Raw genomic sequence first — 21949 nt, 5'->3', positions numbered from 1 at the left:
TCACCATAATAGCTAGCAATGGTCAGCAACTGCCGCAAGTGGGATATAAAGAGGTCACTATTAAGGTGGGGCGGGTAGAATTGGAGGTCCAAGGAATTGTCATTGTTGATATTGACCGGCGTGAACGTAACCCCATGATGACCATCGGTACTAATGTCATAGAAAATTGTCTTGCAGAAGTTATTGTTTTGTTGCAGCAAGTAGCAGAGACAGCTGGTCACAGTGAACAACGTGCCTTACAGAAAGAAATCAGAGCCCTAATGCGGAGACAGCAAGTGGAGCTGACTGGTGGTGAAATTGGCTGGGTCACAGTGAGTGATTCGAACCCCATTGCAATACCCCCCAGGAGTGAAATGTTAATATGGTGTCGGGCAGCCATAGGTCTCGGGGGTAAAGACTATCAGGCCCTGGTAGAACCTGTGTATTCGGAGAATAGGCATACCCTCCTGACAGCCAGAGGGGTGGTTGACGTCCGCAAGGGGAGGTTGCCGGTGCGTGTTCTTAACTGCGGGGAGGAGGAAGTCCACCTAACTAAATATGTCACACTTGCCAAGCTGTTCACTGTTAATAATAGTGTGATACAGGCACCCGGGCCCTTGGCTCCGTCCAAGTCGGCGGAGGACAACGGCTCTGCCGAGCAATCAAAAGATTGGTGCCAAGAATTACATGTGGGCACTGATGCTACTCCATCTCACCAGATATAAGGGGCCTACAGGGTGGTTCACGAGTATGAGCGGGTATTCAGCAAACACCCCCTTGATTTCGGGCGGGTAAAAGGGATTCAACATCACATCCCCAAAGGAGATCACCCGCCCGTAAAAGAAAGATACAGTCCTGTACCCCCAGCTCATTATCAGTGTGCCAAGGACATGTTGCGAGAGATGAAGGAGGCTGGGGTAGTGAGAGACAGCTGTAGCCCCTGGGCAGCTCCATTAGTCCTCGTTAGAAAGAAAGATGGCACCATGAGGATGTGTGTGGATTATAGGCAATTAAACCGCATTACACATAAGGACGCATACCCCCTGCCTAGTATGGAGGAGTCCTTGTCTGCGTTAAAGTCTGCTAATTACTTCTCTACTTTAGATCTCACCAGTGGGTATTGGCAGGTTCCCGTGGCAGAGGCGGACAAAGAAAAGACAGCCTTCACGACGCCGATGGGTCTCTGCGAGTTCTACTACATGCCCTTCGGATTGTGCAATGCCCCGGGGACGTTCCAGAGGATGATGGAGTGCTGTTTGGGACACAAGAACTTTGAGACCGTGCTGCTGTATCTGGACGATGTCATTGTCTTCTCTAAGACCTATGAAGACCATCTGAAGCACCTGGCCGAGGTCTTTGAAGCGCTGTCCAACTTTGGCTTAAAGGTGAAACCGTCCAAATGCCATCTGCTCAAACCCAAAGTACAGTACCTGGGCCATGTGGTGAGTGCCAAAGGAGTGGCCCCACACCCCGACAAGGTCACGGTGATCAGGGACTGGCCGCAGCCCAGTAACATTCATGAGATCCGGCAGTTCCTCGGGTTGGCGGGTTACTACCGGAGGTGTATCAAGGACTTCACCAAAAAGGCCGCGCCGTTGCAAGACCTGTTGGTGGGCCAGCCCAAGAAACCCAAGGGTAAGAATACCCCGTTGGATTGGAACGACGGACTGGAAGGATCGTTCACTTGCTTAAAATCGGCATTAACCGGAGAGGAAGTACTAGCCCGGAATACGACCAACCATTTGTATTGTACACGGACGCCAGCAACGTGGGGCTGGGAGCGGTGCTGTCCCAGGTCCAGAAGGGCAAGGAACGAGTAATCGCTTATGCCAGCAGGAAACTTCGCCCCACTGAAAGGAACCCAGACAACTACAGTTCCTTTAAGCTGGAGTTCCTCGCAGTCGTTAGGGCCGTGACGGAGAGGTTCAAGCACTATCTGGCCTCAGCGAAATTCACCGTCTTCACGGATAATAATCCACTTACGCACTTGGACACAGCGAAACTCGGCGCCTTGGAGCAGCGGTGGATGGCCCGGTTGTCTAATTACGATTTTACCATCAGGTACCGGGCAGGGCACAAGAATGCGAATGCCGATGCATTGTCCCGAATGCCTCACCTACCCGAAACGGAGGAAGACCCAGAAGCATTTGAAGAAGTGGAGCTGCCCGCTTTCCATCGTCCCAAGGCAACTCAGTGTTCCCATCAGGTGGAGAACAGGCGCAGAAACAAACAGGGCGCCCTGTTGAATCCCCTGCCCCACCACGGGTGGACAGAGAACCAGGATGGTGACCCTGCGGTCTGTCGGGTGAAGGAGCTCCTGATGCAGGCAGGTTTGCATCCTGGCCCGGATGATCCACCGGAGACATTACAGTTGTGGAAGGAGAGGGGCAAACTATTTCTTCATGATGGCAAGCTGTGCCGAAGGAACATCGACCCTCGCACTCACGAATTAGTGTGGCAGATTGTGGTCCCCAGACAAGATGTGCCCATGGTCCTGGGAGCATACCACGATGGGGCAGGACACTTCGGATGGAGAAAGCTGGAGAGGCTACTCCTTGGGAGGTTCTACTGGGTCGGCATGAGGAAGGCCATCGAGAAGTGGTGTCGAGAGTGTGGCCCCTGTAGCCTACGCCGGAAGGATCAGGACAGCCAACGGGCTCCCCTGCAGCCCATCATCACCGAACGGCCGCTCGAGTTGGTCGCGCTGGATCACGTAAAGCTAACACCTAGCCGGTCAGGGTATATCTATTCTCTCACCATTGTAGACCACTATTCCAGATTCCTGGTAGTCGTACCAGTCAAAGATCTGACGGCTAGGACGGCTGCCAAAACCTTCCAGCTGAACTTCTGTCGACCCCATGGGTACCCAGAGAAGGTGTTGACCGATCAGGGGCCGGCATTTGAAGCAGAGGTGTTCCAGGAGTTCTGCAATTTGTACGGGTGTAAGAAGATCAGAACCACGCCATACCATCCACAGACCAACGGGATGTGTGAGAAGATGAATCAAGTGGTGATCGACTTACTGAAAACCTTACCTGTAGAGGAGCGGAACTTGTGGCCTACAAAGTTACCAGACTTGGTGGACATGTACAACCACATTCCGGTGAATTCCACCAACTGCACCCCAGCGTACCTGATGCGAGGAAGGTTTAGCAAGTTACCCGTCGATCTGGACATGGGGGTTCTGACCCCCGAAGATATATCACCAGATGCAGATTGGGATACCGAGAGGCAGCAGAGGTACCGCAAAGTACAGGAAAGTGTGGAAAAGAGTCTCGCTCAGGCCAGACAGAAGCAAGAGAGGGACTACAACCAGCATGGTCCCGCGGCTCCATTGGCACCTGGTGAGCAAGTACTCAAAAGAAAGAGGAGACTACACAAGCTTGATGATCAATGGGAAGCGGAACCGTATACCATTCTCCCCTCTGACTTCGACAATACAAAGGTCTGTCTCATCAGTAAGGACGGAGGGGAGACCTCAGCGGCCATATCCAGAGACCACCTGAAAATATGCCCGGATAAGCTGAAAGATGGGGAAACAGATCCCAGGATTTCTCCGCCCCTGGAAGAAGAGAAGATGATACACACTGTTCTTGGCGATTTTCCCCAGTCCTGGACTCAAATAAATCAGGCCATTGTGGTACCTGTCCTAACGTTCCGTCAACCGAGACCGCCAGAAGTAAAAGTGATGCCAGGGCAGCTGGACCCGCCAGCGCAGCCGACCCCACCAGAAGATGCGATGCCAATGGTCAAACCAGCGGGTCCTCCCTCTGTCATCGGTGAATCTGCCATGCCCACCACTAATAGTGGTAGCACTGAGGACACCAGTATGCCAGTGCTGCCCAGACTCACTAGAAGTGTAGCTAGAAGACAGTGCACTACACTAGCGATAGCAAGCGTCACGGGTCCTGTCAGGCCAGTAGCAACCCCTGCGCTGCGGAGGTCCACGCGTAGCACCCAGAATCAGGCTCCACTTCGTTATAGACCTTGGCGATATTAACGATAGTTGTTATTTGGATGAAAATGCTTGTGTAAATATTTGTGTTATAGGTTAAAAATGGACAATGGTGTGATGGACAGTGAATCACTCCAAAACTTTCACAGGGGCCCCTTTGTTTACCCAGGGTCCCTGCTATTCTATGGTTACACCTACAGAACTGGGAGTCATGGACTGTGCATGACCAATCTTTTGCAACGTTCAAGCGTCCTTACCTTCCATAACGTAAAGCACTGTTATGTTTATTTGTTCATAGTATATATATAAGAATTTTTGTGTGTTTTCTATTAACATGTATTGTTGTTCTTCTTTTCCCAGTCCGGGAGTACTGGATTTAACCGGGAGGGAGTTCAGCGCCCCAGAGATCTGGTCGTTGCAGTAACGTCGCTCTGCCACTTAGGGGAGTGATGGTACGTCTGATGGCACTAAAGGAGTTCTACTGACCAGGTATCACCAAGTACACACTACACTTCACACTCCGGCCACTAGGGGGAGCAAAAGGCTTATTTATTGGGCCACTTCTCACATTGGTAAAACTAGGGGTCGGACAGGAAGTTAGGTAGAACGAAGCCTGGGAGAGCTCCAGGAAGGACCTGTCAGAACTGGGAAATCTGGCAGGTACCTAGCGAAAGAACGGATTGTTACGGAACCGCATCTGCACTACCTTGCGGCGGTATCCTAAGAAAGAGACAAGAAAGGAAGGATATTGTGGAACAGTGAGAAACGAGATCAGCACAAAGGAGATCCAGTAGGAGTCGTGCCCCGAGAACGGCAACATCTTACTGAGGCGCATAGCCGGTGGCCGGAGCACCGAAGAAGTAACAGTCTCCACGCATTACTTCAAACAGCGGCAGGACAGTTAATTACAGGTTGGCTGTCTACCATACAACACCTAAGAAGGACATAGGAGGCAGTCGTGGGAGAGGGGCGACACTAGGGTTCCAGAATAACTCCAGGCCTACCTGTCATAAAGGTGCATCCTAGCCATAACATACCTGGGGGACGGAGAAGAGAAAGATCTAGAACGAACGAGAACAGAAGTTGTGAGGACTATCCTGAATGCTCAGCAGGGAAGCACTACAACACATAGGCGCTAGTGGGTAGACACTAATTTCCACCTGCAAAGGGAACTCTGGATGTGCCTTCGGACCGGCCGGTCTCAGACAGCCCTGTTGAAAGTGCCCTGGATTGAGGATCCTGAAACCTTCAGTAAAAGGTAAAGAAACTGAACCCTGTGTCCTCGGTATTCCTCGCACTACGCACCATCACTCTTTATTGGACGCCCCTTATCAGGGTCACGGACCGGGTCCAGCCACCGTGACAACCCCAGAACTGAGACAGAAAGGACCGGTACCAAGTAACCTGTGGCCCTGTGTCTGGGGGCGATCCACTTACCTTTTTCCATACACCCGCCCGTATACCAGTTCCTACCAGAGTATCAGCCCTGTCCGCCTGCCCTGCCAGAGTGACTGCCAGTGACTGCCGTGCCCACTTGCCAGTGTCTCAGTCGTACCCATCTGTCTGCCAGTGTCTCTGCCATACCCATCCACTTGCCAATGTCACAGCGTGCCTGCCTGTGTCCTGTCCCCTGGTGGGATCAGCAGCCACAGCCAGACACCACCCTGGAATGGTACCTGGTAGCTACCTGCCGCACAAGTCTGACCTCACCATCAGAGGCTCCAGCGAACACCTAGGAAGCTACTTAGTTATGCCCCTTCCAGGGTAGTCTTGTCAGTGGTCCAGTGGGGCCACACCCCCGGACATGCACGCCAACCAGTCTAGGCTTGCACGTTACAGTGAGCACTTTGAACCCCCAAGTGCTTCACAGAAGTTTATAACGTAGAGCCGTAAAAAATCATATTTTTTCCACAAAAATGATGTTTTGCCCCCAAATTTTTAATTTCCCAAGAGCAACAGGGGAAATTAAACCCCCAAAGTTGTTGTGCAATTTGTCCTGAGTACGCTGATATCCCATATGTGGGGGTAAACAACTGTTTGGATGCATGGCAAGACTCAGGAGGGAGCATCGTTTGACTTTTTGAACACAGAATTGGCTGGAATCAATGGTGGCGCCATGCCGCGTTTGGAGACCCCCTGATGTGCCTAAACAGTGGAAATCCCCCAATTCTAACTCCAAGCCTAACCCCAACACAGCGTCGGACTGGGGTGTCTGGGGCCCACTAGGGGAATGGACTCTAGGGGCCCACCCTACAGCTGCCGCCAGGCCTCGACCAATCAGCGACGGCACAGCATGGCGACGATGATGTCATAAAGGTTGCCTCGGCCAATCAGCGACGGGCACAGTCTGCCGCGAATTTGCCTCGACCAATCAGCGACGGGCACAGTATCGACGTAGATGTCATAATGGTTGCCATGGCGACGATGATGTCATAAAGGTTGCCTCGACCAATCAGTGATGGGCACAGTCTGCATGAATTCTGGAATCATCATTGTCCATATACTACGGGGACATGCATATTCTAGAATACCCAATGCGTTAGAATCGGGCCACAATCTAGTATAGTATAATCATGCCACGCCAGAGTATAATACAGCCACCCCACAGAATATATTGCAGCCCCCCGAGTATAATGTAACCCCTCAGAGAATATAATGCAGCCCCCTCATATAGTATAATGCAGCCCCTGCATATATAATATATGGTAGCCCCCTGATAGAGCATATGCAGCCCCCATAGAATATAATGTAGCCCCTCCATAGAATATAATACAGTCCCCCAATAGAATGTAATACAGCCCCCGATAGAATGTAATACAGCCCTTCCACATAGAATGTAATACAGCCCTCCCTCATAGAATGTAATACAGCGCTCCCCAATAGAATGTAATACAGCCCCCCATAGAATGTAATGCAGGCAGCCCCCATAGAATGTAATGCAGCACAGCCCCCATAGAATGTAATACAGCACAGCCCCATAGAATTTAATGCAGCCAACCCCCCATAGAATGTGTTGTGAATTCCATTCTTGGGCTCCCTCTTGTGGTTTCTAGTGGTATGGCTGCTCCTTGGATTTAGCTGTCTTCAGCTGCTTCCACTGATCGTCTTTTCTGCTCGGCTATTTATGCCTGGCTCTTTTCTTCAGCCAGTGCCACTTGTAAATTGTTCCTGGTTGGATTCACATCTCTTTGGATTTCCCTGTTATCCTGACCAGTTCAGCAAAGCTAAGTTTTTGCTTGCTCTTTTCTGTCCATAGATTGTGGACTTATCCGTTCTGTGCTTTCTATGTTTGTCCAGCTTATCAGTATGAATTAATTCTGTCTTGCTGGAAGCTCTGGGAAGCAGATTTACCCTCCACACCTTTAGTCAGGTGTGGAGATTTTTTGTAAACTCTGCGTGGATTTTTTGTAGTGTTTTATACTGACCGCACAGTATTCCATCCTGTCCAATCTATTTAGCTAGACTGGCCCCCTGTGCTCATCCTGGTTTCATTCTGTGTATGCCTTTTCCCTCTCCACTCACAGTCATTATTTGTGGGGGGCTAATCTATCCTTTGGGGATTTTCTCTGAGGCAATATAGTTTTCCTGCTTCTATCTTTAGGGGTAGTTAGCTCTTAGGCTGTGACAAGGTGCCTAGGGAGAGTTAGGAGCATCCCACGGCTACTTCTAGTGTTGTGTTGAGCTTAGGGACTGCGGTCAGTACAGTTACCACTTCCTTCAGAGCTCGTTCCATGTTGCTCCTAGACCACCGTATCATAACAGTACAAGTGGCCAAAAATGAATTAAATGCATCTCAAAAGAAGGAAAAGAAAGTTCTGAACCATTTTTTTTTCTGTGCTCTGGTTTGTCTCTTTTTTCCTCTTGATATCTGGGTGGTTCAGGATATATGCTTTGGCATGGATGTTCAGGGTTTGTTTTCTCGTGTGGATCAACTTGCTGCAAGAGTACAGAGTATCCAGGACTATGTTGTCCAGACTCCAGCTTTAGAGCCTAGAATTCCTACTCCTGATTTGTTTTTTGGGGACAGATCCAAGTTTTTGAACTTTAAAAATAGCTGCAAATTGTTTTTTGCTTTGAAACCCCGTTCTTCTGGTGATCCCATTCAGCAAGTAAAAATCATCATATCCTTGCTGCGTGGTGACCCTCAAGACTGGGCTTTTTCTCTTGAAACAGGGGATCCGGCATTATTGAATGTAGATGCATTTTTTCAAGCGCTCGGATTATTGTATGACGAACCTAATTCTGTGGATCATGCAGAAAAAACCCTGTTGGCCTTGTGCCAAGGTCAGGAAGCGGCAGAATTATACTGCCAGAAATTTTGAAAATGGTCTGTGCTCACTAAATGGAATGAGGAGGCTCTGGCTGCTATTTTCAGAAAAGGTCTTTCTGAAGCCCTTAAAGATGTTATGGTGGGCTTTCCTACGCCTGCCGGTTTGAGCGAATCTATGTCTCTAGCCATTCAGATTGATCGGCGTCTGCGCGAGCGCAAAGCTGTGCACCATATGGCAGTGTCCTCTGAGCAGAGTCCTGAACCTATGCAATGTGATAGGATTTTGACTAGAACAGAACGGCAGGAATTCAGACGTCAGAATAGGCTGTGTTTTTACTGTGGTGATTCTGCTCATGTTATCTCTGATTGCCCTAAGCGTACTGTCACGATTCCCCTGACCGCTGTCACCAATTGGTCAGGATTCACACTGTGATCGTCACCCCTACGTCACGGACTGAGGTGACTGTAGGCCAACAGACGGCTATCACATGTGCAGGAGGGCTTATCTTAGTTATCCCTCCACTCCACGATGTGATGAAAAACCACACACAAGGCTATTGACCTCTTAGTTTACAGCAGGGACTTATTTTAGGTATCCCACTGCTTTTCTATATACCACGAACTGCAGGGATTTATGTATGTCCCGCTTACAGTTCCACTTAACACTTGCAGCTCTCTGGCGCCCCCCTTACTCTCAGGTCAGAGTAGGTACTGCACCTAGGGTAATTAGTCGCCAGACAGGCTGCCTGCTATGTACTGGCTATTGGGCACGCTGCAGCGACGCGATAAACTACTCCCACTTAGGCAGGATCAATAATTATCAGCGCAGCAGTCGCTATAACGCCACCCAACTACCCAGTACAAAATGTATGCTGCCACCAGCTTCGATTAAACTGGTCCGAAGCTAACCCAACACAACAGTAACAGTAGCGTATTTCCCTTCAGAAGACTTAGGGTACGGTTTAGAACAGGAGAACGAACTAATATTAAATATTATATTCCATAAAAATTAGGCAGTGCTTTATCAAAAATATTTTATAAAGATGTTACAAATGAGACAATTGCAAATATGTACAAGGGTAATTATGAAATAAACAGGGAGTAAATAAGAAAAGGTAACACTCACATGTTCTCAGTTCATGTCAGGCAAAACCATGCTGCAGGCAGACCCCAGATGTCCCAATGCATAGTACAGATCAAGTCCTCAGGCAACAAAACTCCAACTGCTGGCTAGGTTAAGTGTGGGGGCTTATATACTCCAGCCTTGGGACATCACTAATGATATTCACTGAGGTCTCCGAGATATTTACGTTGTGAGACTCTCCGGACAAAGACATTCCTGACTAAGAAGGGGAGGGACCACAGGTGGCTTTGCATGATTGGTCACCTGCAGTGTAAGGCCACACCCTGCTCACACACAGCTTCAGGTTACCCAGTGTTTGTCCTAGGGCTGATTGGTTGTATTCAGGGAGGGGAAAAAGAGGGGTGTTTTACAGCGACCAGGTGTTTCTCAGCACCATGGTTAGTGGTGCAGAATTCCCTCAGCTATGGTGCTAAAAGGCAGAGAAACTACTACCGATGTTATACATTGTCCTCACACGTACTAAGAGAGTCGCTAGGTCTGTTACCATTAGTACTATACAGCCTAAATTTCTCTTATCTGTGACCCTGATTTGCTCATTGTCGTCCTTTTCTGTCATGGCATTTGTGGATTCAGGCGCTGCCCTGAACTTAATGGACTTAGAATTCGCCAGGCGCTGTGGTTTTTCCTTGCAGCCTTTGCAGAGCCCTATTCCTTTGAGGGGTATTGATGCTACACCCTTGGCCAAGGATAAACCTCAGTACTGGACGCAGATGACTATATACATGGCTCCAGCACATCAGGAAGATAGCCGTTTTCTGGTGTTGCATAACCTGCATGATGTTGTTGTACTGGGTTTTCCATGGTTACAGGAATATAATCCGGTGCTGGATTGGAAAACTATATCGGTGACTAGCTGGGGTTGTCAAGGGGTACATAGTGACGTTCCTTTGGTGTCAATTTCCTCTTCCCCCTCTTCTGAGGTCCCTGAGTTTTTGTCGGATTTCCAGGATGTATTTGATGAGCCCAAGTCCAGTTCCCTTCCACCGCACAGGGACTGTGATTGTGCTATTAACTTGATTCCTGGTTGCAAGTTCCCTAAGGGCCGAATTTTCAATCTGTCTGTGCCAGAGCATGCCGCCATGCGGAGTTATGTTAAGGAGTCTTTGGAGAAGGGGCATATTCGGCCCTCTTCGTCACCATTGGGAGCGGGTTTCTTTTTTGTTGCTAAGAAGGATGGCTCCTTGAGACCCTGTATTGATTATCGTCTTCTTAATAAGATCACGGTCAAATTCCAATACCCCTTGCCTTTGTTTACTGATTTGTTTGCTCAGATTAAGGGGGTTAGTTGGTTTACTAAGATTGACCTCCGAGGGGCATATAATCTTGTTCGTATTAAACAGGGTGATGAATGGAAAACTGCATTTAATACGCCCAAAGGCCATTTTGAATACCTTGTGATGCCATTTGGGCTCTCTAATGCTCCATCTGTGTTCCAGTCTTTCATGCATGATATTTTCCGCAATTATCTTGATAAATTCATGGTCGTATATTTGGATGATATTTTGATTTTTTCCGATGATTGGGAGTCTCATGTGAAGCAGGTCAGGATGGTGTTCCAGATCCTTCATGATAATGCTTTGTTTGTGAAGGGGTCTGAGTGCCTATTCGGAGTTCAGAAGGTCTCTTTTTTGGGTTTTATTTTTTCTCCCTCGTCTATAGAAATGGATCCTGTTAAGGTCCAAGCTATTCATGACTGGATCCAACCCACATCTGTGAAGGGCCTTCAAAAATGTTCGGGCTTTGCTAATTTCTATCCCCGTTTCATTGCCAACTTTTCCAGTGTGGTTAAGCCCCTTACTGATTTGACGAAGAAAGGCGCTGATGTGACGAATTGGTCCTCTGAGGCTGTTGAGGCCTTTCAAGAGCTTAAACGCCGATTTACTTCTGCCCCTGTGTTGCGTCAGCTGGATGTTTCTCTTCCTTTTCAGGTTGAGGTCGACGCTTCTGAGATTGGGGCAGGGGCCGTTTTGTCTCAGAGGGAGTCTGATGGTTCTTTGATGAAACCGTGTGCTTTTTTTTCCAGAAAGTTTTCGCCTGCGGAACGCAATTATGATGTCGGCAATCGGGAGTTGTTGGCTATGAAGTGGGCGTTTGAGGAGTGGCGACATTGGCTTGAGGGAGCTAAGCACCGCGTTGTGGTCCTGACCGATCATAAGAATCTGATTTACCTCGAGTCGGCCAAGCGGCTGAATCCTAGACAGGCTCGATGGTCCCTGTTTTTTTCCCGTTTTGATTTTGTGGTCTCGTATCTTCCGGGATCTAAGAATGATAAGGCTGATGCCCTCTCTAGGAGTTTTTCGCCTGATTCTCCTGGAGTCCTTGAGCCGGTTGGCATTCTTAAGGAAGGGGTGATTCTTTCTGCCATCTCCCCTGATTTGCGGCGGGTGCTTCAGGAATTTCAGGCTGATAGGCCTGACCGCTGTCCTGTGGGGAAGCTGTTTGTTCCTGATGGATGGACAAGTAAGGTGATTTCTGAGGTTCATTGTTCAGTGTTGGCTGGTCATCCTGGGATTTTTGGTACCAGAGATTTGGTTGCTAGGTCCTTATGGTGGCCTTCCTTGTCGCGCGATGTCCGTGCTTTTGTGCAGTCCTGTGGGACTTGCACCCGAGCCAAGCCTTGCTGTTCCCGCGCTAGTGGGTTGCTTTTGCCATTGCCGGTCCCTGAGAGGCCCTGGATGCATATTTCCATGGATTTTATTTTGGATCTTCCTGTTTCCCAGAAGATGTCTGTTATCTGGGTTGTTTGTGACCGGTTCTCTAAAATGGTCCATCTGGTACCTTTGCCTAAGTTGCCTTCCTCCTCAGATCTGGTTCCATTGTTTTTTCAGCATGTGGTTCGTTTGCATGGCATTCCGGAGAATATTGTGTCTGACAGAGGTTCTCAGTTTGTCTCTAGATTTTGGCGGGCCTTTTGTGCTAGGATGGGCATTGATTTGTCTTTTTCTTCGGCGTTTCATCCTCAGACTAATGGCCAAACTGAGCAAACTAATCAGACCTTGGAGACCTATTTGAGATGCTTTGTGTCTGCTTATCAGGATGATTGGGTGTCTTTCTTGCCATTGGCCGAGTTTGCCCTTAATAATTGGGCTAGTTCGACTACTTTGGTTTCACCTTTCTTTTGTAATTTTGGTTTCCATCCTCATTTTTCTTCCGGGCAGGTTGAGCCTTCTGATTGTCCTGGTGTTGATTCTGTGGTGGACAGGCTGCAGCAGATTTGGACTCATGTGGTGGACAATTTGACGTTGTCTCAGGAAAGGGCTCAACGTTTTGCTAACCGCCGTCGGTGTGTTGGTCCCCGGCTTCGTGTGGGGGATTTGATTTGGTTGTCTTCTCGTCATGTTCCTATGAAGGTTTCTTCCCCTAAGTTTAAGCCTCGGTTTATTGGTCTTTATAAAATTTCTGAAATTATTAATCTGGTGTCTTTTGGTTTGGCTCTTCCAGCCTCTTTTGCCATTCATAATGTTTTCCATAGATCTTTGTTGCGGAGATATGTGGTGCCCGTTGTTCCCTCGGTTGACCCTCCTGCCACGGTGTTGGTTGAGGGAGAGTTGGAATATGAGGTTGAGAAGATTTTGGATTCTCGTTTTTCGAGGCGGAGGCTTCAGTATCTTGTCAAGTGGAAGGGTTATGGCCAGGAGGATAATTCTTGGGTTGTTGCCTCCGATGTCCATGCCACCGATTTGGTTTGTGCTTTTCACTTGGCCCGTCCTGATCGGCCTGGGGGCTCTGGTGAGGGTTCGGTGACCCCTCCTCAAGGGGGGGGGGGTACTGTTGTGAATTCCGTTCTTGGGCTCCCTCTTGTGGTTTCTAGTGGTATGGCTGCTCCTTGGATTTAGCTGTCTTCAGCTGCTTCCACTGATCGTCTTTTCTGCTCGGCTATTTATGCCTGGCTCTTTTCTTCAGCCAGTGCCACTTGTAAATGGTTCCTGGTTTGATTCACATCTCTTTGGATTTCTCTGTTATCCTGACCAGTTCAGCAAAGCTAAGTTTTTGCTTGCTCTTTTCTGTCCATAGATTGTGGACTTATCCGTTCTGTGCTTTCTATGTTTGTCCAGCTTATCAGTATGAATTAATTCTGTCTTGCTGGAAGCTCTGGGAAGCAGATTTACCCTCCACACCTTTAGTCAGGTGTGGAGATTTTTTGTAAACTCTGCGTGGATTTTTTGTAGTGTTTTATACTGACCGCACAGTATTCCATCCTGTCCTATCTATTTAGCTAGACTGGCCTCCTGTGTTCATCCTGGTTTCATTCTGTGTATGTTTTTTCCCTCTCCACTCACAGTCATTATTTGTGGGGGGCTAATCTATCCTTTGGGGATTTTCTCTGAGGCAAGATAGTTTTCCTGCTTCTATCTTTAGGGGTAGTTAGCTCTTAGGCTGTGACGAGGTGCCTAGGGAGAGTTAGGAGCATCCCTCGGCTACTTCTAGTGTTGTGTTGAGCTTAGGGACTGCGGTCAGTACAGTTACCACTTCCTTCAGAGCTCGTTCCATGTTGCTCCTAGACCACCGTATCATAACAAGAATGTAATGCAGCACAGCCCCCATACAATGTAATGCAGCACAGCCCCCATAGAATGTAATGCAGCCAGCCACCATAGAATGTAATGCAGCACAGCCCCCATAGAATGTAATGCAGCACAGCCCCCATAGAATGTAATACAGTACAGCCCCCATAGAATGTAATGCAGCACAGCCCCCATAGAATTTAATGCAGCCAGCCCCCATAGAATGTTATACAGCACAGCCCCCATAGAATGTAATACAGCACAGCCCCCATAGAATGTAATGCAGCACAGCCCCCATAGAATGTAATACAGCACAGCCCCCATAGAATAGACATAAAGAAAAAAAAAATCCTCATCTCAGGTCCGGTGCACTCAGCGTCTCTCCGGCTCTGCAACGCTCAGGACAGAGAGGCTGAGCGCAGTGATGACGTCATCGTGCCCTCTGCCCTGAGACGTCGCAGAGTCAGAGGGCGCTGAAGATGCTGCAGCTGCCGCAGGAACCAGGAGAGGTGAGTATTAGAATGGGGGCCCGTGCCAGTTCTAGCACCGGGGGGGAGGGGCCCTGATCTTTGCGGCGGTCGGTGCTGCCCAAAGATTTAAAGGGCCTGCGTCTTTTTTTCCCCTCCTCCTCCTCCTCTCTGGGTCCGGGCCCACCGGGCATTTCACCGGTATTTCGATGGGCCAGTCTGACCCTGCCCCAACACACCCCTAACCCTAATCCCAACCCTAACCATAAGCCTAACCACAAACCTAACCCTAATCCAAACCCTAACTGTAATCCCAACCCTAGCCCTAATCCTAACGCTAACTCTAATGCTAGCCCTAACCCTAATGCTAGCCCTAACCCTAATCCTAATGCTAAACTTGGCACTTACTTTAGCCCAACTCACTTTAGCCCAACTCACTTTAGCCCAACTCAGTTTAGCCCGAATGGAAAAGTCGAAATAAATATATATTTTTTATTATATAATTTTTCCCTAACTAAGGGGGTGATAAACGGGGATTTTAGTTACTTTTTTTATTTATCAAGATGAATTAATAGGAGAAATCTCCTATTGTTGCCGGGTGCTGGCCAGCAAATCTTGGCGGGTGCACTGCGTGTGTGCCCGCCATTTTCTCCTGGAAGAAGCTAACGGCCCGGGAGACATCACAAGCACAAAGGCCCTAGAAAAGTGAAATGGCTCCTTACCCTTCAAAAGAAATTCATCAAATTTTGCACTACAAAATCCAAATACCCCCTCCCTTCTGAGCCCCACAGTGTATCTAAACCTCATATAGCGTTCACGTTTGGCATTACTATAGTGACGAGAGCCCACCCAATTTACGGGTGCGTGTCTCCAGAAGCATGAGCTGGGCATAACGTACTGGTTACATCCAGGGGTGGGATTCGGCCGGTTCTCCCCAGTTCAATGGAACTGCTTGTTAAAAAAGCAGCCAGTTCTCCGAATCGGGGAGATTCATAGCGGCGATCCGGTACCACACCTCCCAACTGTCCCATACCCCTCGGGGCAGCCCTGAATTTGAGAGTGCCTTGCGGTCCCACACTGAAGAGCCACATCGCTCCACCCGCACAGAGCCGCACATCACATATATGGCTGCCACTGTTCTGTGCACACAGGACCTGTGATGAGGTCACAGGAGGGGAGGAATCAGGAGTCACATGATCAAGGGCCTCCGTGTATTGCAGGACTCTGCTGTGCTGGATGAGGGTAAGCTTATGTGTGGGGTCAGGAGGGGTTTACAGTGTAGATGTAGCAGAGCTGTGTGTACGGGTGCACGAAGTGGAGCAGTTTGTACGAGGTGTACAGAGTGGAGCCATGTGTATAAGGTGTACGGAGCGGAGCCGCATGTGTAGGAGTACCTATGTGTGGTCATTATACTGTACGCAATATCATGAGTAGCCATTATACAGTATAGAGAACTGTGTGGTCATTATACTGTATGCAGCATCATGTGGGGCCATTATACTGTATGCAGCATCATGTGGGGCCATTATACTGTATGCAACATCATGTGGGGCCATTATACTGTATGGAGCACTGTGGGGCCATTATACAGTATGGAGCACTGTAGGGCCATTATACAGTATAGAGCACTGTGGGCCATTATACAGTATGGAGCACTGTGGGGCCATTATACAGTATGGAGCACCATGTGGGGCCATTATACAGTATTAAGCATCGTGTGTGGCCATTATACAGTATGGAGCACTGTGTGGCCATTATACAGTGTGGAGCATCATCTGGGGCCATTATACAGTATTGAGCATCATGTGGGGCCATATTTTTTGTTTATAATTATTGTTTATGAAAGTGTGATCAGCAGTGCTAAATGGGTGTGGTTGGGATGTGGATATGGGTGTGACTAGCTATGAAATGGGTGTGGTCAGAGGCGTGGCCTAAAATTTGCGGCCACGCAATGTGTGGGCCACAAGATTTGTCCCTCTTTCCCTTCTTCAGAAGTTGGGCCCATTTTCTGCTTGTAAACTGTGGTGTCTGTGCACATGGGGTGCATTTGGATGGCGCTGGGCAGGCCCGCCTGATCTAATAGAAGGGTGTCACTACTAGGCCTGCCTGGATGCTGTGCATCTCCATTGTGTGAACAGCGCCACATACAAGTTTTTATGTGCAGCAATGTGCCAAGCAGCCACCCCCTCCATTAGTTTGGTAGCTGGTGAGTGGCTGCCTCATCGGTTATGCTGCACCTGTGTTGTTTCTATTTTAACCACATGGGTCCACTGCATGCTGTTAGTGCATTTGTTTGGAGGCCTAGGCAGGTAAGAACCTCTGCCATGTTTTGCTGTTTTTTCTAATTGTTGGAGCATCTCTGAATCCTCTTTTTGTGCTTTTGCTGTTTAGAGATAGAAATACATTTTTGCGACAATCTGTAACAAACTGGGTATTCAGCCGCGCCTACAAATTAAAAATTAATCCCGGTAATGTACCATACCACCAACAACCTTGCCCTCTGCTGCCACCCAGTGGAGAAAAGATGATTATGCCTCAAAATAACAAAATGTAAAACCCATAAGAAGGCTTTTTATCAAAGAAAAATTGTTTCTCAAACTGAAAATCAAACGACGAAAAACCAATTTGGAGTAACCAAAAAATTTGAGTCATAATGTATCTCAAAATATAAATATTTTATTAAGGGTAGATATTAAACACATAGACTAAATACAAATACATAAAAATAGTGTGATCCCCAAAAAAGAGTAGTAACAGCCACAGGGTGGATCAGGACAACATATTATGCTAAATAATTGCATATACATGTAGAAAGCAATGCACATAAGCAATGTAACTTAAACAGATAGGACAATCAGTTAGTCACTTGATTGTACCAAGACTAATCAGTTCCACCTATAACTATCACCGTGTTTAGTGCTAGCATGCATTGCTAAAAACCATTACAATGTATCAGACATAAGATATGCATCAATAAATCAAGGGTTAATTATCCATATTGTGTCTCCTCTTGTCTACGATGTGACCGCAAACCTGACAAACGTTTCACGAGTGTAAAGACTCGCTTCCTCAAGGGGGCGTGGTCTAAATCGCCAACTCACTGATCTTAAGTAGCCAGCTGATCTGATCACATGGTCGGATGCAGCCAATAGCATGTATTGTCTTTACAATGCACAGGTTCTTGCTCTGAAACTCCCTAACCCATATACTGCAGCTGGGGATAAGGTCGTCACCCAGCAAAACAGACAAGGGCATAGAGGAGAAGACAGAAGCATGGAGTCTCAATGCCATGCAACGGGAGGTCTGTGGTTCGAGACCAAATATGTGCAAAAAGTGCATTTTTAAAATAAAATAACAAAATATGTATAATGAATAATCAAGATATCTTGATGAGTAGTTAATGTTTCTTGCAGAGAGCAAGGCTGTTGGTGGTATGGTACATTACCTGGATGAATTTTTAATTTGTCGGCCACCTGAATCCCCAGTGTGTTACAGATTGTTGCAAAAATGTATTTCTATAACTGAAATTTTTGGTTACCTCACTAGCAATAACACCGACATTTTTCCATCAGGCTTATTGGACTTGATTGAACATGACCGCGTATGGCCAATAAAGGATCCTTTCCGTAAGGCATCCCCCACCCCCAACTACCCTGCGCCCTCTTAACCCTTCCGTTTATTACCCAAGAAAACACACCACCACGTTAATTTCTTTTTGGATAATTTGGCCACAGCGGCCATTTTATTAACAAACAAATACATACAGTGGGGCAAAAAAGTATTTAGTCAGTCAGCAATAGTGCAAGTTTCACCACTTAAAAAGATGAGAGGCGTCTGTAATTTACATCATAGGTAGACCTCAACTATGGGAGACAAACTGAGAAAAAAAAATCCAGTAAATCACATTGTCTGTTTTTTTATCATTTTTTTTTGCATATTATGGTGGAAAATAAGTATTTGGTCAGAAACAAACAATCAAGATTTCTGGCTCTCACAGACCTGTAACTTCTTCTTTAAGAGACTCCTCTTTCCTCCACTCATTACCTGTAGTAATGGCACCTGTTTAAACTTGTCATCAGTATAAAAAGACACCTGTGCACACCCTCAAACAGTCTGACTCCAAACTCCACTATGGTGAAGACCAAAGAGCTGTCAAAGGACACCAGAAACAAAATTGTAGCCCTGCACCAGGCTGGGAAGACTGAATCTGCAATAGCCAACCAGCTTGGAGTGAAGAAATCAACAGTGGGAGCAATAATTAGAAAATGGAAGACATACAAGACCACTGATAATCTCCCTCGATCTGGGGCTCCATGCAAAATCCCACCCCGTGGGGTCAGAATGATCACAAGAACGGTGAGCAAAAATCCCAGAACCACGCGGGGGGACCTAGTGAATGAACTGCAGAGAGCTGGGACCAATGTAACAAGGCCTACCATAAGTAACACACTACGCCACCATGGACTCAGATCCTGCAGTGCCAGACGTGTCCCACTGCTTAAGCCAGTACATGTCCGGGCCCGTCTGAAGTTTGCTAGAGAGCATTTGGATGATCCAGAGGAGTTTTGGGAGAATGTCCTATGGTCTGATGAAACCAAACTGGAACTGTTTGGTAGAAACACAACTTGTCGTGTTTGGAGGAAAAAGAATACTGAGTTGCATCCATCAAACACCATACCTACTGTAAAGAATGGTGGTGGAAACATCATGCTTTGGGGCTGTTTCTCTGCAAAGGGGCCAGGACGAGTGATCCGGGTACATGAAAGAATGAATGGGGCCATGTATCGTGAGATTTTGAGTGCAAACCTCCTTCCATCAGCAAGGGCATTGAAGATGAAACGTGGCTGGGTCTTTCAACATGACAATGATCCAAAGCACACCGCCAGGGCAACGAAGGAGTGGCTTCGTAATAAGCATTTCAAGGTCCTGGAGTGGCCTAGCCAGTCTCCAGATCTCAACCCTATAGAAAACCTTTGGAGGGAGTTGAAAGTCCGTGTTGCCAAGCGAAAAGCCAAAAACATCACTGCTCTAGAGGAGATCTGCATGGAGGAATGGGCCAACATACCATCAACAGTGTGTGGCAACCTTGTGAAGACTTACAGAAAACGTTTGACCTCTGTCATTGCCAACAAAAGATATATTACAAAGTATTGAGATGAAATTTTGTTTCTGACCAAATACTTATTTTCCACCATAATATGCAAATAAAGTGTTAAAAAAACAGACAATGTGATTTTCTGGATTTTTGTTCCTCAGTTTGTCTCCCATAGTTGAGGTCTACCTATGATGTAAATTACAGACACCTCTCATCTTTTTAAGTGGTGGAACTTGCACTATTGCTGACTGACTAAATACTTTTTTGCCCCACTGTAAATAACAACATGTAAACAGTAAATATAAAACCTCTAGGGGGGCTCTTGGAGCTAAAAAATCTGGCTCATAATAGGCAGAGAGTCTACCCAAAATTTTAACCAAAAAACACGTATTTACCCTCAGCCGTAACCACCAGCTCGAGGGCACCATGTAACCCATTTCGGGCAAACCAACCACAAAGCTCCCGAGGTAAACATCCCATCCAGAGCCCGTACCAAAAGCCAGATCAACCATATCAGCATCATCACCAACTCCAAGAACCCCAACCCCGCCACACACGAACAGCCCTGACCACCTCAGGCTCGTGAGTGCCCCACCACCGCCAAAGCTCTTTCTACTCCTTCTTGTAGACCGAGCGCCCATAAATCTATCCCGATCTCGTTAAGATGCACTCCATCATCCCTCCAGAAATTACCGACCCCGGCCTCTAGCTCGAAATGTCTCACGGCAATACCGCCATTCCGGGACACAAAACTCGCCACCATCCTGTTCAATTTTACCCTGGCTCTGTTAATCCCTTTATGGGAACGGGCCTCCCACCACGTCTTCCGTGGCACAATGTCCGACCACACCGTCAGCATACTGGGAAAAGATACCCACAGCCTCAACAAGTCGTAACGGATATCCCGAATGAGTTCCCTCACCGGTTTTACCCCCAAGTGAACCACTAGAATATCCGGGGGGCGATCCAAACGGGCGGCGCGGGAGAATTCCGGCAAGAAACTACGCCACGACATACCACGAGTCCCCATCCAACGGATGATCACTGCCTCCCGGCCGAAACCCAGTTGCCTACCATTCGCGCGCGCATCGGCCCGGAGGGCGCCCCAATATACGAAAGAGTGTCCGACAATCCACACCAAAAGGGGGGCACGACCTGGAAAACACAACCACAATTAACAATCCGCAAAAAACGCACTTCCCCCCCCAGCATTGTTGATTTAATGCCGCACATAAGACAGGTAACGATTAGATCTCCATCTGCCTATTTTCTTGATCACCTCCGGCCCGAGGCCCAAACCATCGGCCTCGGACGCGGCCCCAATCCTAAAAGAGTGCGAGCCGAAATTTTCCGGGTTAACACCCAGTAAACCCAAGCCCTTCTTCAAAATGGCTACAAACTTGAAACGTGACAAGAAATCCCCTTCTTGGTGTTGCAACAGAGGGCCTGACCTGACCGATGACAAATTCCAATATGCCTCTAAGCAGCGTTGCGGACACATCCCGCTACCCGCCACCTTTCCTAGCACTACTTTCTTTCCCCTACCTAGCTGATCCGTCTTAGAACGCCTTATCCAAAAAGCAACTCCCCCGTCCCAAAAAACCACATCTTCCACCAAAAGACCACCCGACCTGTCCTTGCTCGGGGAAACCAATTCACCCAGATGCAAAGCACCAAAAAACGCTAAAGAAAAGGCCAACCGAAACAGTACCACCTCGAACTGAGATGAACAAATGATGCCCAAGGCCTCCCCTAACCGCTGCAACATCCCAAAAGAAATGGGCCTACGTTTATCAAAAGTCGAATTACCCTTACGAAAACCTTTCAACGCCTGCCGTATAACAAAGTCCTTTGTGACGTCCCTCAATCCTTGCAACTGAAAACCAAAAGCCAAACCTGCTATAAACTTGTTTAACCTAGATACGGACCAACCCCACTCCACGACCTTACCTACCAGTGCCAATAACGCCATTGCCCTATCGCTATCTGACTCAGCCGAGCCGCATTGAAACAACCAACTTTCCCACATGGCCCATGACGCCGCACAATCTGACCATGTCCTGTTTGACACCGAAGCTTGGATCAATCGGCCTCCCCTTCCGTAACCACCTGCCACAGATGCAAAGGACATGCTGCTCCTGCCGCCTCCGAATCTGGAGCCAATTCCCGGAATCGGTCCCACTGCAAACGAGACAAAGCGTCAGCTATATTGTTCTGAACTCCAGGCACGTGCACCGCCGAAATCCAAGCATTCAACTCCAAGCATCTCAAGACCAACTCCCTGACTAGCCTGATTACTGGGGGGGGAGGAAGAAGATAGGCTGTTAATCACGGACACCACGCTCGAGTTATCGCAATGAAAACGTACTCGCCGGTCACGAAAACTGTCACCCCAAACAAACACCGACACCACAATCGGGAACAACTCCAACAATGCCAAATTCTTGGTAACCCCTTCTTTCGCCAATCCTCTGGCCACACCCCGACGCTCCATTTTCCTCCACAGTAGGCCCCATAACCAACTCCACCCGCTG

Source organism: Ranitomeya imitator, chromosome 3 (genome assembly GCF_032444005.1).
Source record: "Ranitomeya imitator isolate aRanImi1 chromosome 3, aRanImi1.pri, whole genome shotgun sequence".
Taxonomy (NCBI): Eukaryota; Metazoa; Chordata; class Amphibia; order Anura; family Dendrobatidae; genus Ranitomeya; species Ranitomeya imitator.
Note: the sequence above shows the minus strand (reverse complement) of the source record.